Consider the following 16,701-nt stretch of genomic DNA (forward strand, 5'->3'; position numbering starts at 1 on the left):
TACTAAACTCCACAGCATTGTGAATCCCGTGAAGTTTATAGCATACAAACTACATGGCCTATGAAGTTTAGAGCATACGAATTACACGAGATTTATAGTCCTATGTAGTTGGCTAAGTGGTTAACTTCAGGAGAGCTAAACTTCAATTACTCAAATGGTCTTGAGTTCGAATCTTATCATCGCTGACATTATTTTATTTTTGAATTTATCTATTCAAAAGTTAAACATAAAAAAGAAAAAAAAAACATTACTCGTCTGAGATTCGAACCCATGCCCTTTCAACCCATAACTTAACTCTTATTCTCTTAACCACTCAACCAACTACATGGGATTGTGTTCCTGTGTAGTTTCTATGCTATAAACTTCACGGGATTCCCAGTCCCGTGGAGCTTAGTAGAGTTCTAAACTCTATGGTATTGAGAATCCCGTGGAGTTTAATTTTCTACTAAACAACACAGGATTTTCAATCCTGTGTAGTTTGTAGAACTTATTTATCGAACTTGACTCAACTTTAGCCCACGTTGGTGACGTGGTTGAAACCAGGTCGAATTTGATAAATAAATTACAACTAGGTCGAATTTGATAAATAAATTGCAACTAGGTCGAATTTGATAAATAAATTGCAACTAGGTCAAAAATGGTAATTATTTTTTAAAAAGGGTCTATTTTGAAAATTTGTCCACCCTAAAATCATAATCATGACTTTAATTTCTAATGTATTAAACCCTAGCTAAAACTTTAGCATGAGCATGCACTCTAGAGATAACATGTAACCCATCCAAATAGCATTACCATTTTCAAGTTATCTAAAGATGGAGTTATTTGTATCTGATGGCCTATTCTTTCAGTGGGAATATGTACTCATTGGCATCTCTTCATATTTTCTAGACAATATTAATTCCCTTTGTATGCTCTTTTTATGTTGCTATTTTCCTTTGGTTATACCATCAATATAATTATGATTTTACATTTACTTTTTTCTTTGGGAAAATTGTGTTTAGGCCCTTTTCCACTGATATAATTATGAATCACTATATATTTGAATATGTGTGTGTGTGTGTAAGCGTGCACACACACACATTTACTACAAAAATATTCTGAATCTTTAACTAATTGTGCATGGCAATGTCCTTTTTTATTGCCTCATTTGCTCACTAATTTCTTCCCTTTTCATTATATATATATATATATATATATATATATATATATATATATATATATATATATATAATATATATATATATATATATATATATATATAATATATATATAAAGAGAGAGAGAGAGAGAGCGAGAGAGAGAGAGAGATTAATGAGTATCCTTGGACAAGGAGGGGGATTCCCTCCTTGACAATGAAGTGGGCAACAATCCCCACCATGAAATTTTCTCTCCTACTTTATTCTCTCTCCTTCACACGGTGGTTGATTGCTGCCCAACATCGATTGGTCTTTTTAAAGCGAGAAAATCCTCACCTTGCTGCAAGGATACCGATTAATCTTATATGATATATAATATATATCATATATATCATATATATCATATATATATATCATATATATATATATATTAGAAAAATGGGTATGCTTGGTACCAAGCACAAAAACCGATGCTTGATAGTGAGGTGGCGTAATCTCCTCCACTCATTCAAATGGTTGCATATCCCCATACACTCCTCAACCCATGTGAATGTGGTCCCCCATTTGAATGAGTGGAGGGGATTGTGTCACCTCACTACCAAGCACAAAATTTATGCTTGGTACCAAGCATACCCATATTTCTCTCTCTATATATATAGGCGCGCACTCTGTAATAATCCATTTTGTTAAACACCAATCAATTATTAGGAGGCACACATGATGTCAGGTTTTGGAAAGAAAAAAGTTCTCAAAGGCCCATCCTAACAAGCCTAATATACAACTTCCTTTTCATATTACTTATCCTACTAGATCCCTGGTTGATTTTGTTTGGGGACCCCACCATCAAATATTAGTCATAATATACAACTTCCTTTTCATATTACTTATCCTACTAGATCCCTGGTTGATTTTGTTTGGGGACCCCACCATCAAATATTAGTCATGATCTATCATACCTTTTGAATGCACATAGATCATGAAGCCGCAACAAAATTTTTTCAGCACAAAACCGTTAGCATTAAACAAATCCCCCTCTCCCCTATTATCTCCCCACTAAGCCAAATATCTCCACAAATCTCTCCACTAACAACCAAATCTCCACCCATCTCAGCTAACTCTCCCCTAATCTCTCCACTAAACAAAACCCTCTTCAAATACTTCTCACGGATGAACAGAGAGAGACAGAGGACATTTGTTCACGGGAAAAAAAAAGAAAGAAAAAAAAGAAAGAAAGAAAAAGAACCCGAAAAAGAAAGAAAGAAAGAAAGAAAGGCAGGAGAAGGTCGAGTTTTGGATTTGGGATTCAGAGTCTTTTTCGACAAAGCGACAAGCATTTTTATCCTTTTAACTCTTTTATTGATCTTTTTTTTCTCCATAATCGGCAAGCATACCTTTCCTCATTTGATTTTTTTTATTTAATATTCTTCCATCATAATATTTTCCTTGTGGAGTCATAGACCTACTTTTCCCTTGTTAGATTTATAATAACGGGTTATTATCTGATTTCATCCTATTTTTATAGCTGGATAATTATAAGACTTTATATTAATATTTTTATGAATTTACACACCACTAAAATAATTATATAGGCAAATAATATTTGTAACCATGATTATCATGACTTATATATATAATAACGTAGTTAGTGTATATAGCAGATGAGAGGACGTCCTACTTAGCTAATTTATCTTTCAAATGTTCTCATGACTCCCTACATTTTTATTGGTCTTTACAAGACATCCTTTTCTTTAAGATTTTTGGACTCCTCGTTAAACCATCAGAACTTTATAGTAGGTAACCTATTAATTCAGATTAGAGTACAAGTATTATTCTGAATATTTGTTAATTTCTTCATGTATGTTTCAAATGCTTTCTCACGAACAATTCAATTTTCCATAAAGCATCATGTCCTCACTTTTTTTTTAGTTCCATGTCCTTTGTATTATCTTTGTTCCTTTCCCTTACTTCTTTACCGAAATATATGGTTAGTGTGACCTTTGCATGTTATTTTTATAGTATGGTCCAAGTATAAGTTGAGATTTATGAAGCCATATTACTTTTGTATACATAATGTTAGCAGCAATTAGGCCACCACCACACGCTCACACATTTCAGGTTTGGGGTATGGCGGTACACGAGGGAGTCAAGAGGATGAATAGGATACAGTAAGAATAACATATATTATATTGTATTAGTCATCAAGTGTAGTTTATATGGTTGGATTTTGACACAGTTAATCATAATTAATGTATTCATTTAACTAGTATTATATTACCTTAGTTTGTACAAGGTTAGAGTTAGAGTGAGTTTACTGTACTATGATTTTTGTATATGATACTACACAAATATTTCTTGACTACAATTCTAAATAAATTTGAACGTGATTATAGTCTAATAATTGAACTGTCAAATATTAAACATGACATTGTGACCTAATTCTAATGCTCTGAGTATTTCTTAATGGGTATGTATTGTGGTTGACATGCATGACCTTTTTTTTTTGTAAATTTGTCGCTTGATCACCTAGTTGACATCCAATAGGAGAGACTATGCATGAAGACGACTCTTGTTAAAAATATGATTTATAAGCGTGCTTTCATAGCATGGCTATGTTCTCGATATCGACATCCCGATATGAGATTCTTTTTCCTTGGCTATTACTATTATAGCATCGACTAGATGATGCACCCCTCTTGATTGGACATGTTCCGGGTCACGGTTATTTTTCATAGTTTTACAGAAGTCGTTCCACAGTAACTCTGTGGTTAGTGCATAACATTTCATGCACAGTCACTTAAAAGTAAACTGACAAACATGGGGTTCAAAAAGGGGAATTGGATGGAGAATATAACATGTATATAAGCGGGTGTGCGCATTCTTGATATCCTGGTATATATATAAGAACTAAGGGCCCATCCTGACTTGAAGCCGTGTTCCCGGGACGGTTTACGGGAAACCGACTTATATACATAAAATATTTTTCTCTAATTCAATAACATTTAAAATAAGAATAATGTGATTGTGTGTCTTGTGGTAGACTTTGTTGGATATCTACAAGTGGCAATTTCCTTTATCAGTTTTAATTGAGCCTACACTTACACGTGCATAATTTTCTCATTTTACATGCTTGTTGGGAGTTTTCTGACTCCCCTGGGGTTTGCATGCCCCAGACTTGGGAAATTGTTCTTTATTCGCAGGACCAAGAGTACTTTAAGGATTAAGACCAGCAGCAGTGATCACCTTCTCTCCCTTCACTCTCTCAACTTCAGTTATTTAGATTTTCTTGTAAACACTTGTGGTACTCCAGACTAAGATGTAATTTCCTCTTTCCTACTTTGAATAGTTGTGGACATGTAAGGGAACTTGTCTTTTCAGAGATTCCTTTATTTATCTATTTTCTTTGTTATCTTAGTTACATGCTCTATGTAATAGTTTTTTTTTGACAATATAACTGTGTACAAGATGATCTAGAGGCGTGAATGTGACCATATGGTTGCATTGCCGGCCGAGTCACGTCCCAAACTATCACGGTTTGGAACCGGGGCGTGACACACTCGCACACACATTTACTACAAAAATATTCTGAATCTTTATCCAATTATGCATGGTCTTCCTTCTCCAAATATTTCTCCCAGTACTCAAAAAACAAGAGAAGTTTCTCTTGTATCTTTGTTCTTAAAGGGGTTTATCCGCTTTTTACCCTTTTTTATTTGGGATGTTAAATTTCAAATTATGCTTACAGCTCTATGAGATGTCACTCCCCTTACCAAGGAAAGAAAAAGAAAATATATTGGCGATGATGATTTGCCTGAAAGCATCAAACTAGTAACACCAGCTCTTGCCTAATGATATGGCGGGGTGAGGTTGGATGGCCATGTAGCATGCAGGCAACCATCTTGCAGCCACTCATTACTTGTTCTTAGAGAGAGAGAGAAAGATATCACTGTGATTTTGAGTTAAAAGTGGCATATCTGAGCCTTCTCCAATATGCACACCAGGACATGTAACTGGTGGGCTACAGTTGGGTATTTGGTGAGACCCTTTCAGATCCATGAATTCATGGATGTTTATCTTCTTTTGTTAACAACAATTCTCTCTCTCTCTCTCTCTCTCATATACATATATATATACATACATGCATGCAAACACATGTTTAAAATGGCATATCTTAGCCGCCTCCAACTTGCAAGACCACGGGCATATAACCGTAACTTTCCTTGGTAAAGATATCCCTTTGTGTAGTTTTACCCACCATGTGAAACTTTGGTTAAGGCTGTTAGGCTGGTTTTCTGATAAACAAGGTGTATTTTTTAATATTTTGAAAGTTATGGTGGGTTTATCTGTTAATTGTCCAAAGTTAGGGGGGTTTTCTGATATTTAGCCTTGAAATTATGCTCACAGCTTTGTAAGATGTTCCTCTCCTCCCCGACCAAGAAACGTATAGAAGGAAAAAGATTGGCGATGATGATTTGCCCGAAAAAGATTGGCGAGGCAAGCTTGGATGGCCTGCAGGCAACCATCTTGCAGCCCTTCAATTTTTTTTATTAGATGAAAAATATTTATCTTTCGCGATCACTGTAATGTTGAGTTCAAGTGGCATATCTGAGCCTCCTCCAACGTGCAAGTTCAGTCTGACAATTATTTGGTCCCTTACAGATCCATGACTGTTATTTAGGGATGCTAAAAAATATCTGTATTTGAGGAATATCCGTTTCCGTACCCGTATCCATTAGGATGCTGATATGGTTACCAAAATCTATAACCGATAGAATGTGGTTACATATATGGTTATATTGTGAAATATCAGGATTCATATCCGAAATATCTGAACATATATTGATCATACTGTTGCAGCAATTTTAATCCTTAGATTAATGGATTTGAGGTTGATTTTGATGATCAAGATATTTTAATTTTAGCTTTTCAGATATAACAAACAATATAGTATGAACTCTATTGTATTGTATGAACTATATTTCTTCAATATTATCTAGTTTTCTCATATCTATTTTTTATTAGTATGTATATCTGCTTGTATATTTGCATGCGTATCTGCATCCACATCTGATTTTAGCGGATATGTATGTACATTTTTCTTACCGAGGCATATCCGTATCCATATCCATATCCGTGATTGGTAAGTGGATATGGATGTGGTATCATATTCGAGCTGTATCTGGACCGTATGCACGCCTACTGTTATTTCTTCATTTCCTTTGGGTAATGACAACTTTTTATCTGTCAATGGTCTGTTTATATATACACTTTTTCTTGGTTAACACATTGTCATGATAATTAAGTTATTTATGCATTATTTTCTGTCTCAGACAAGTCTTAATTTAAAAATTTGTATCTTTTAGTTTTTACTTTTTTCTTAAAAAATCTGGAAGGGGTTATGTGTAATTTACCCTTGCTTTATTAGAGTGACTAATTTATTAATAGTAGATATAAAGGGACCAATGTCTAGAAAACCCTTACTTATCTTGGGCTTGCAACGGCATTGATATTTGATTTGTCTAAAAGCATCTGTATTTTTTATTGCTAGGGTTACATATATGGCGAGGCAAGCTTGAGCTTCTTGGTTGTACTCAAGCAATCTGCCCCCAGCTATCACTATCTGGGGTCTTACCAAATATGTACATATGGAAAAGCTTGCTTCTTTACCAAAAAGTAAGCCCTCCCAAACACAATCTATAAATATGCCAGATTTTGCAGGCACGTAATTTGATTGAGTAGTGATAACTGTACATAGGAGTTACACTACTCTTGTACTACTGCACAAAAAATGGACCTATTCTTCTAAGTTGCAGGGTAAAATTATGAGTTGCTATGGAGCCCACTTTGTGTCTAGTAGTACAAGAATAGTGCAACTCTTGTAGTACACTTAGCATTTCCAGTTTGTTTTTGACAAATGCTTTTTTTTCCATATTCAAATGCAGATGTCTCATGTCTATTGTTCTCTCACTTTCGATTTTTTGGTGGATATATCAGATTTGTTAGAAAATTCTGAGTAGATAATGACCCATGTATTTATTGAAAAGAAAAAAGTAGTAAAAATAAAGTAAAATATGACAATGAAAATATTTCTTTAAAGAAAAAGTAATTATATGTTTAGAGAAGAAATTATCGAATGCATGCTTCTTTCGTTTCAACTGTCTTTTTATTTATTTATTTATTTATAGAGTAGTTATGTTTTTCCATGAGGAACTTAACCAACAGGTTAAGGTGCCTGTGCATCCTCTCCCCAGTTTTTATAAAGCAATGTTTTGGGTAAATTTCATGGAACCCTACTGACCTTTGGGGTGATTAGTACAAAACCTCCCTGAACTTGAAAACTGTAGAAATCACGAATAAGAATCCGATCAAAACCACTCCTGTAAGAGTGGGGTGGTTTGCACCGTATGTGAAATAGCTGGAGTTCCCAAACCAACCCTCTAACAACCCGTGAACAACCCGTGAATGGTATAGATCACGCTATTCTGTGAGGTAATTCTGATATAATATGCACTCAGAAACCACCCCTGACCTTTGGGGAGTTTCACAAAAACTCATTGATCTTGTTGATTGGCAGGGTTGCGGAAATGGGGGAGGCGAGCTTAAAATTGCCTGCTGGTAAGTAGGCAACTATTTCACAATTGTCCCTTTCTTTTTTTGAGATAGAGAGAGGGGTCTATCTGAGACTCCTCTCACATGTAAGGATCAAACTGGCAATACGAGTTGTCACTACTATAAAAGTTGCATATGCCCACACTTATTTTACGACACATGTAGAAGTGTAGTGTTAATTGCAAAGGATTAAACAACAGTGACACAAATAAAAAATATTGCAAGCCATGACGCATGTTTGTGTTGTTAGATATAAAATAAAATAAAAGTGAAAAAGGCGCTTCATCTTTCAATGGAGCAGCTGAACGAGATGGACTTGTTATTTAGTCCCAAATCGCTCGGTTAAGAAGAGCAAAGCAAGTTATAATAATTTTGCTGAAGTCACATTGCAATCTGGGTCGGAATATGAAGAGGCGTATGTGCCTTTGCAGCTGGTGGGATATTAGTGGGGATTCAGTTAAGGGGCTGTTTGGTCAGGGGGAAAAGGTAGGAAGTTGATTCCTATGAGGACATAAATTGACGAGCAAAAGCAAGAAAATTGAAAATCAACACAAACATGTCGCAACTCATGACACATGTATATGTCACAACTCTTGAAACATGCATGTGTTGCAAGTTTTGCGACACATTCTCAAGTGTAGAAACTCTACACACATGCTCTATCCACATTTTCGACTTGTGTCACGCTCTATTTGCATGACACAGAAATGTGATGTGATGTGACAAAAAAGTATCACAATTTAACACTTATATTGTAGTGTGTTAACATTAGGAAATGGTGAGGCCAGCTTGGATGGCCTTGTAGCATGTAGGCAACCATCTTGCAGCCGCTCATTTCTTGTTTTTACGTGAGAAGAAAGTCGGACAAATTTTCAAAAGAGACCCATTTGTGAACTTAATCCCAAAAAACGACCTCATTCAAACAAAATTTCAAAAACCGACCTGGTTTCAGCCTCAGCACTGAAACCAGGTCGGTTTTTGAAATTTTTTTTCCGAAACTTCACGGGAGTTCAACTCCCGTGAAGTTTAGCAGATCTACTAAACTTCACGGGAGTTCAACTCCCGTGAAGTTTCAGAATTTTTTTTTTAAAACCGACCTGGTTTCAACGCTGAGGCTGAAACCAGGTCGGTTTTTGCAAATTTGTTTGAATGATGATGTTTTTTGGGAATAAAAGTCTAAATGGGTCTCTTTTGAAAATTTGTCCGAAGAAAGTCTAATTAGCCCCCAAGTTAAAGACCGCTCTTTTTAGTAGCCGTATGTTTTATTTTATGAAAATCAGCCCTCAACTTTTCATTTTGTCTTCTTTTTTAGATCATGCTTTTACTAAAGGTATTCATATTTGTATTTTGTGGATTATAATCCACTTTGTCCATTTGCCAAACATGCTCTCCATTAAGTTGCCCAGAAACTTTGATATTTTAGATTCAAGGACGCAGATATGGCGAGGCGAGCTTGAGCTGCCTGCTGCTTCCATCTTCTGCTGAAAAAGTTGACTGCGTTTCTCTCTCCCTCTGCTCTCATGTCAATGTTATGATTAGATATCAGATAGTTGGATTTTTTAGGTTTACTTTTAGAGTTCTTACTCTTATCGCTTTTTTCATGAAATACAATTGCGTGAATTTCATTAATAAGGAGCGAAAGTGGATGGGAGATGCTAATCTTTAGTGCAGGCTGCAAAATATTATATATTTCTTATATTTACATTATGTTGATTTTTTAGAAATATATTTATCTTTTCATATCCAAAACGTACGAATCTCATGTCTATTGTTTTCTCACTTTGAATTGTTTGTTGGATACATAGGAACAGAAACAAAGTTCTGTGTACCTAACTACTCCCATAAAATATTTATTCAAATGAAAATAGTATTAACAATAAAGTAACAGATGACATAAATTCTTTCTTTAATGGAAAGGTAGTTACATTTTTAAGGAATTTATTAAATGCATGCCTTTTTCTTTCGGTTGTCTTCTTTATAGAATTTTAAGCCTTTCCTTTAGGAACTTAGCTAGCAGGTTTAAGTATCAATGCAGGTGTCCGTGCGTCTTCTTCCTCTCAATTTTCAGGAAGCAGTTTTTGGATAAAATTTCAGAAAATGAAATGAACTTTGGCCAATTTGCACAAGACCTCCATGAATGTGTAATGAAAACTCTTCTAAACTTTGGTGGAATTTCAACCGCTGATCTTTTTGATTGCTAGGGTTGCAGAAATGGTGAGGCAAGCTTGAAGTTGCCTGCTTGTTTGCTGGCAACCAGTTTGCAGCCATCCCTTTCTTCATTGTAGGGGGAGAAGTCTATCTGAGCCTCATCCTCTAACAGGTAAGCTAGGGTTGCAAAAGAATCGAATTTGGTTTGGGTAACTGTATGGTCTACTTGCTGATCCATGACACACACTTGACACCTTCTTTGGTCAGGCGAGAAAGGCTACTGCTTTGCTCTCTTAGATTGGAGGTAAATGATATGATGCAGACATTGAGGTTCTTTTGCACTAGGTTTATAAATCTATATTTTCTACTGCTTGATGTGCCAAATTGCATGAATTTTGACAATAAGAAAATGGACGCAAGATATTAACTTTAATATGCAAACAAACTTTGTGTTTAATTTTCTGGTTGTTTGCACGTATGCCCCTTAATCATGGATATTTACAAACATACCCTCCAAATCTTAGTATTTGCAAAACTACCCCTCAAATCATCTACTTTGGCAAAAAATATCTGTAGAATCAATAAATTATCACCTTGATGAGTATAAATTTGATTATTTTGTTGATAATTGTTACATTCCAGTTGCAAATTGGCCTATTAAAGTTGATGATTTCTAGATATGGGGGCATTTTTTTCTCCCAGAATTGATGTTTTGAGGGGTATGATTTAAAGGGTATATATGCAAATAACCCTAAAATTTTTATGTAGACAAGATTTGTTACATATTTTTTCCCATATCAAAATATAAAATTTATTCCTATTTTTTAAATTGGACTTGTAATAAAATTGTGAGTAAATAACTACTCACATTAAATACTTATCAATAGAAAATAGCATTAATAATAAAGTAATGGGTGATATTGAGATATTTCTTTAACTTAAAAGCAATGAGATGTTTAACAAAGAATTTATCTAATGGACGTGCCTTTTCTTTGAACGTCGTTCTTTTAAGAATAATGAGTCACTGCCCATCCCCCCCACCCCCTCACCAAAAAAAAAAAAAACCAGAACATCTGCATAGGTGGATATAACTGTATCTATTACGATGCAAATATGATACTACATATCTGAGCAGTATTTTTTTCCATTGAGGGATCAAATTGCAACACCTCATGGGATTGGAGGGACTCATGAGCAAATACAAAGATTTGAGTGACTAATGTGGAGTTATTGAAGATGGGAGGGACTAATATTTACATATTTTCCTTCATTGCTTATTCCTCTCAGTTTTTATGAAGTATATATTTATTTTTTGCACTCGAGTACATGCAGCTGAAACATTACAATAATAGAATCATGTAAACATTAATTTGCAAAAATAATATGTCAAGTGTTTGTGGGAAAATTTACAGTAAAAGAAACGAAGGAAAATTGATTTGTATTCCTTTAATCTCAGTTACAATTGGATTTCCTGATTACAAAAGAGAGGAGAATGATCTGGATTCTCCCCTTTGTTTAATTCTGGGTTCTTCACGGTGGCGATGAGATGCCTCCCTCGAATGCTCGCGTCGAGTTTGCTTCTCGTTGACGATCCGATGTCTTGTTTCACTGGAACGTAGTCTTCTCCTCACGATTTGACGTTGTGGAGAACTCTGAACGAGTTTAAAACTCTATGAAAGAGTTGATTTAACCGAAAGTCGGTTATAAGCCAAGGATGAAGAAGATCTTATTGTCGATCTCCAAAGCTCCAACCGAAGGATGAAGGATCCTCTTTTCGCTGCCAAGAAGTTCCAACTAACCGCCCTCCAAAGATCCAGCCCTGATCTGATTATCAAAAATCCGATCCTTAACTCTGTTGAGTTTGTTGTTATTTATAGGGGATTAAGGGGTGTAACCACCTCCTTAATTCGCTCCTAAGTGGGGCTAATGGAATGTAACCGCCCCTTAAATCACTCCTGAGTGGAGTTGTGATCCCCTCAGATCGTAGGAAACGGTTTTGAAACCGTTCAACTCGTGTTTGAACGAGTCAAACGCAGATCCTGCATTCTGGCATGAATTCTGTGTCCAAACGCAGTGTCTGGAAGCTTGAACGCAGTGATTGGAAGCTGCGTTTGCAGCGGATGAAAGCTGCGGTTGGCAGCGGTATAGAACTGCGTCGGGCAGCGCTTGGAGCTGCGTTGGGCAGCGTCGGACGGCTGCGTTGTGCAGCGATGTTGAGCTGCGTCGGGCAGCGATGTTGAGCTGCGTCGGGCAGCGAATAGAGCTGCGTCCAGTGGCGATTTAAGCTGTGTTTGCAACTTTTGGAGCTGCATTTGAGCTGCGTTCGTGGCTATGAATGCGGCGCATCTTGATGCTGGTACGCGGGGAGGACTTCCACGTCTTGGTTTGAAGAGACCGTCGATTTGTAGTCTCTTTCTGTCAAAGCGTTGCAAAGATCGTTATTTTGTAATCTTTGCTGTAGCTCTCTGATATATGAGAGTCGTCAGATTATAACTCCCGATGTTGATTATGAAGGCTGTTTGATTAGAGCTTCCATCAATTGTTGTGAAGGTCGTCAGATTGTAACCTTTAGCGATCTACGTGAAAGTCTTCAAATTGTAACATTCTGGAAGTCGTCAGATATCTATTGTGATTTTTAGACAGCCTACAGAACCCCCTCCAAAGTTTTCGAAAGTTCGCGGTTGACTGGGACGAATTTTCGGAATACTTTGGATCTCAACTCTGATCTTGGAGCTGTTGATTCCTTGTGGTAAAGGATTTGTTCTCTGCACTTGCTTCGAATGCATCATGGTTGAAGGGATTTGCCACGTAGGACCTGTGTGAAGGTATGCGCCATAATCCTGCTTCTGGAATGTGGGGGTGGACCTTGCATTTTGAACTTGAGATGCGGGTCTCACCCTTGCATGTTGAATTTGGAACACGGGTGTGACCTCGGCGTTCGGTTTTTGCATCGCGGGTCTGACCTCAACGTTTTGACTTAAGACATGGAAGTGGTTTCCGTGTATTTTTGACTAAGTCTTTGAGACTTGTCTTTGGCTCATCTGTTTTAAGTCTCGGCTCACATCCATTAAGCTGATGGACCTGCAAACGTGCATAGGATTTTTGGCAAACCCTCAGCCATCAACGGATTTGATAAGCCTTTACCGACTACCGTTTGAGTCGGGCTAGCATGTGGATTGTCTAAGTCCGTTCCACATGTAACGTTGTGCTAAGAGAATGAACCCTCTTAGACTTGATGCTATGATTTTGAATACATAGACTTTGTCATTTTCACGGGAAAAGACTAACCGGCAACGCGTGTTAGGCGTAGGCTTATCTCTAATTAGGGATCGAGATAAAGTCCCCCATGCGTAAAAGGCATGGATTTTGGTGCTACGATGTTGAATACGTAGACTTTGTCGTTATTTCTTCCTGTGTTACTTGAAACACTGAAAGAAAGTTGGAAGCGTCAGAGGTGTAATATTAACTTGGCATGAATTTCACTTAGAGTGAAATTCAGAAATTTTCTTTATTATCACTAGGATAATTCCAGAAAATATTTAATCCGTTGGGGATTTTATAATGACAACTTGCTATTCTTGTGAAAAAGGATTAACAAGTTCATTGGGGGGGTTTGACTGTTAGAGGTGTGATGTTAACCTAACAGTATTTTATGGACCTATCGCTCTATTGAAGAGAGTCGATAAGTTGATTATGTCGTTAGAGGTGATCAGAGCAATTTTGAGGACCTATCGCTCTATTGACGAGAGTCGATAAGTTGATTTTGTCAGAGGTGTTTGATATTAACGTGACAAGAGAATGTTGCGATCGGAGCAACTTTGAGGACTTATCGCTCTATTGGGAAGAGTCGATAAGTTAATTGTCAGAGGTTTGGTGTTAACATGTATTAACGTGACAGGATTTTGTGTTGCGATTGGAGCAACTTTGTGGACTTATCATCCTATTGACGAGGATTGATAAGTGGGTTTTGTCAGAGGTGTATTGTTTAACGTGACAGGATTTGTGTTGCGATTGGAGCAACTTTGGAGACTTATCATCCTATTGACGAGGATTGATAATTGGATTGTTGTCAGAGGTATATTGTTAACGTGACAAGAATGTGTTGCGATCAGAGCAACTTTGTGGACTTATCATCCTATTGACGAGGATTGATAAGTAGGTTGTCAGGGGTATGATGTTAACGTGATAAGAATGTGTTGCGATCAGAGCAACTTTGTGGACTTATCATCCTATTGACGAGGATTGATAAGTGGGTTTTGTCAGAGGTGTGATATTAACGTGACAAGAGAATGTGTACTTGTGACTTGCACAAGATTTTAGGAATTAGCGTCTCGCTGGGGAAACTTGCTAGGTGAGTTTATCATCAGAATTGATGAATTTTGATGCTTGTGATTTTAATTTGATTTTGAAGACTTAGTGTCTTGCTGGGGAAGATTGCGATTTGAGCAATTTTGAGGACCTATCATCCTATTGGTAAGGATTGATAAGTTGATTTGTCAGAGGTGTATGTTGTTAACGTGACAAATTGGGAGTAATGCGAGTTGCATTCATACTCCGTGGGGGTGATGATCGTCAGAAGTGTAATGTTAACTCGACGATGTGAAAGATTCGTTACTCTTAATCCTGTGGATTCCAAGTAACCAACCCCCAGTCTTGATTAAGACTTAGCAGGGGAATAAAAAGAGGTAGACAAGGCACATCCCCTAGTGGGGCACTATCTATGAAGTCGGAATAGAGGCACATCACCAGGTAGGCTATTATCTGATGAGTTTGACTATCAGAGGTAACTGTTAACGTGATAGTTTTGTGGACCCGCCATCCTATTAAAGAAGATTAGCAAGTTGATGGACTATCAGAGGTAAATGTTAACGTGATAGTTTTGGTGGACCCGCCATCCTATTGAGGAGGATTGGTGGGGAATTTGGAGGAAGTAGACTATCAGAGGTAACTGTTAACGTGATAGTTTTGGTGAACCCGCCATCCTACTTGAAGAGGATTGACAAGTTGAGGGACTATCAGAGGTAGATGTTAACTAGTGAGGCACTATCCATGAAGTCGGAATAGAGGCACATCACCTGGTAGGCCATTATCTGATGAGTTTGACTATCAGAGGTAACTGTTAACGTGATAGTGTTGGTGGACCCGCCATCCTACTTGAAGAGGATTGGTGGGGGAATTTGGAGGAAAAGGACTATCAGAGGTGACGGTTAACGTGATAGTTTTGGTGGACCCGCCATCCTACTTGAAGAGGATTGGTGGGGAAATTTGGAGGAAAAGGACTATCAGAGGTGATCATTAACGTGATAGTTTTGGTGGACCCACCATCCTACTTGAAGTTTTGGGGGAATTTGGAAGAAAACAGACTATCAGAGGTGATTGTTAACGTGATAGTTGTTGTGGATTTTGTGATTGACAGAGGTATTCTGTTGAACATGACAACTCAGAAAATTTGTTACTCATAATTCAATGAACTACAAATAAACCAACCCCCAGTCTTGAGCAAGTGCAGAGGGAAAAAGGGTAGACATGGCACACCGCCTAACGGGCCACTATCTACTTAGGTTGACTATCAGAGGTAATTGTTAACGTGATAGTTGTTGGACCTGTCATCCTATTGATGAGGAGGATTAGCTTCAGTGGCCGTAGTATCTTCCGGTTCTGACTGAGAAGATTGAGCTTGGTCCGATTGCTCAGGAGAAGATTGGGCTTGGTCCGATTGCTCAGGAGAAGATTGGGCTTCGTCCGATTGCTCAGGTGGATCCTGCCTACTTTGTTCTTCAGCTTTGATCCTGGCAATAATCTTTTGAGCCTGTTCGCCTTGAGAGATTAGTTGTCTCCAAGAACGACATTCTGCAACCCTCATTTGTGCTAGAAGGTTGGTCTGCAAGTTGTGTCGACAGGTCTCTACTAAGGTAGACTGTGTCATACCTGACGAACACCGGAGAGCCATGGTTCGAAACCTCTTGACGAAGGCTTTGACGGACTCCCTCTTCTTCTGCTTAGTGGCGAGAAGGATATGGATGGAGACTTCTGTATCCTCTTCAAAGAATCTTGACAGGAAGAGTCTCTCTAGATCTGCCCACTTTTGGATACATCCGGCAGGCAATTTTCTGAACCATTCAAAGGCAACTCCCTTGAGGGTGCCAATGAATAATCGAGCTAGTATGGCGTCGTTTGATATCACATTCCCAGTCTGTGACTTGAAATGATAGATATGTTGGTTCGGTGATCCCGTGCCGTCAAAAGTTTGTAGCGTCGGGACTTCGAATTTTGGAGGATAAGGGGCTGCATCCCATTCGGCAGGATAGGGTCTGACAACTCCCTCGTCTTGGAGCTTGCTTTTATTGGCAATGACATTGTGGCGGGCTTCCAATTTTTTTATTTTGGCAGACTGGAGATTCTGCTCGTTCTCCGTCTCTCTTCCTTCATCAGAGGAAGATTCTAGGTTGTGGGCTTCTTGGTCAGAAGCCGTGTCATCAACCACCTTTCCCTTCCCTTTGCTTGTGTGAGGTCGGGACGAAGACGTTCTTTCCCTTCGGGAAGATTCTTGCCTGAGTGGCGAATCTGTCTTCTGAGATTGGCCTTGTCTGCAACGAGTTGAGTCAACAGGGGCAGGAGTTCATTGATGGCCTCTTGCTGAGATTTGAGCATGGCCTCCTGCTCATCAAGTCTCTTCGCGAGATCTTCATGGTTTCCCGTCATATAAGCGGAGCTCTCATGTTCAACAAAAGAGCTTGATGACTGGGACTCTGCAATGGCTGAGTGTTCATCATCGGAATTAATTCCTTTGGCTAACCTCCGATAGTTGATA

The 16,701-nt window shown here is 37.9% G+C and overlaps 1 protein-coding gene across 23 annotated transcripts in view; it reads left to right on the top strand.

Annotated features, from left to right (window-relative positions):
- Window positions 1–16,701, top strand: part of LOC109835700 — a 43,512-nt gene that overhangs the window by 23,263 nt on the left and 3,548 nt on the right. For 16 of the 23 annotated variants that reach the window (XR_002245674.1, XR_002245652.1, XR_002245664.1 and 13 more), the window contains 5 exons: window positions 4,307–4,489; window positions 6,682–6,806; window positions 7,708–7,748; window positions 9,778–10,062; window positions 10,158–10,194. The gene's annotated coding sequence lies outside the window, so the exon portion shown is untranslated. Of the gene's footprint in view, window positions 1–4,306; window positions 4,490–5,537; window positions 6,049–6,681; window positions 6,807–7,707; window positions 7,749–9,777; window positions 10,063–10,157; window positions 10,195–16,701 lie in introns of those variants that run through there. The other 7 variants (XR_002245658.1, XR_002245653.1, XR_002245657.1 and 4 more) reach the window with 7 other exon arrangements.

Source organism: Asparagus officinalis, chromosome 3 (genome assembly GCF_001876935.1).
Source record: "Asparagus officinalis chromosome 3, Aspof.V1, whole genome shotgun sequence".
Lineage (NCBI taxonomy): Eukaryota > Viridiplantae > Streptophyta > Magnoliopsida > Asparagales > Asparagaceae > Asparagus > Asparagus officinalis.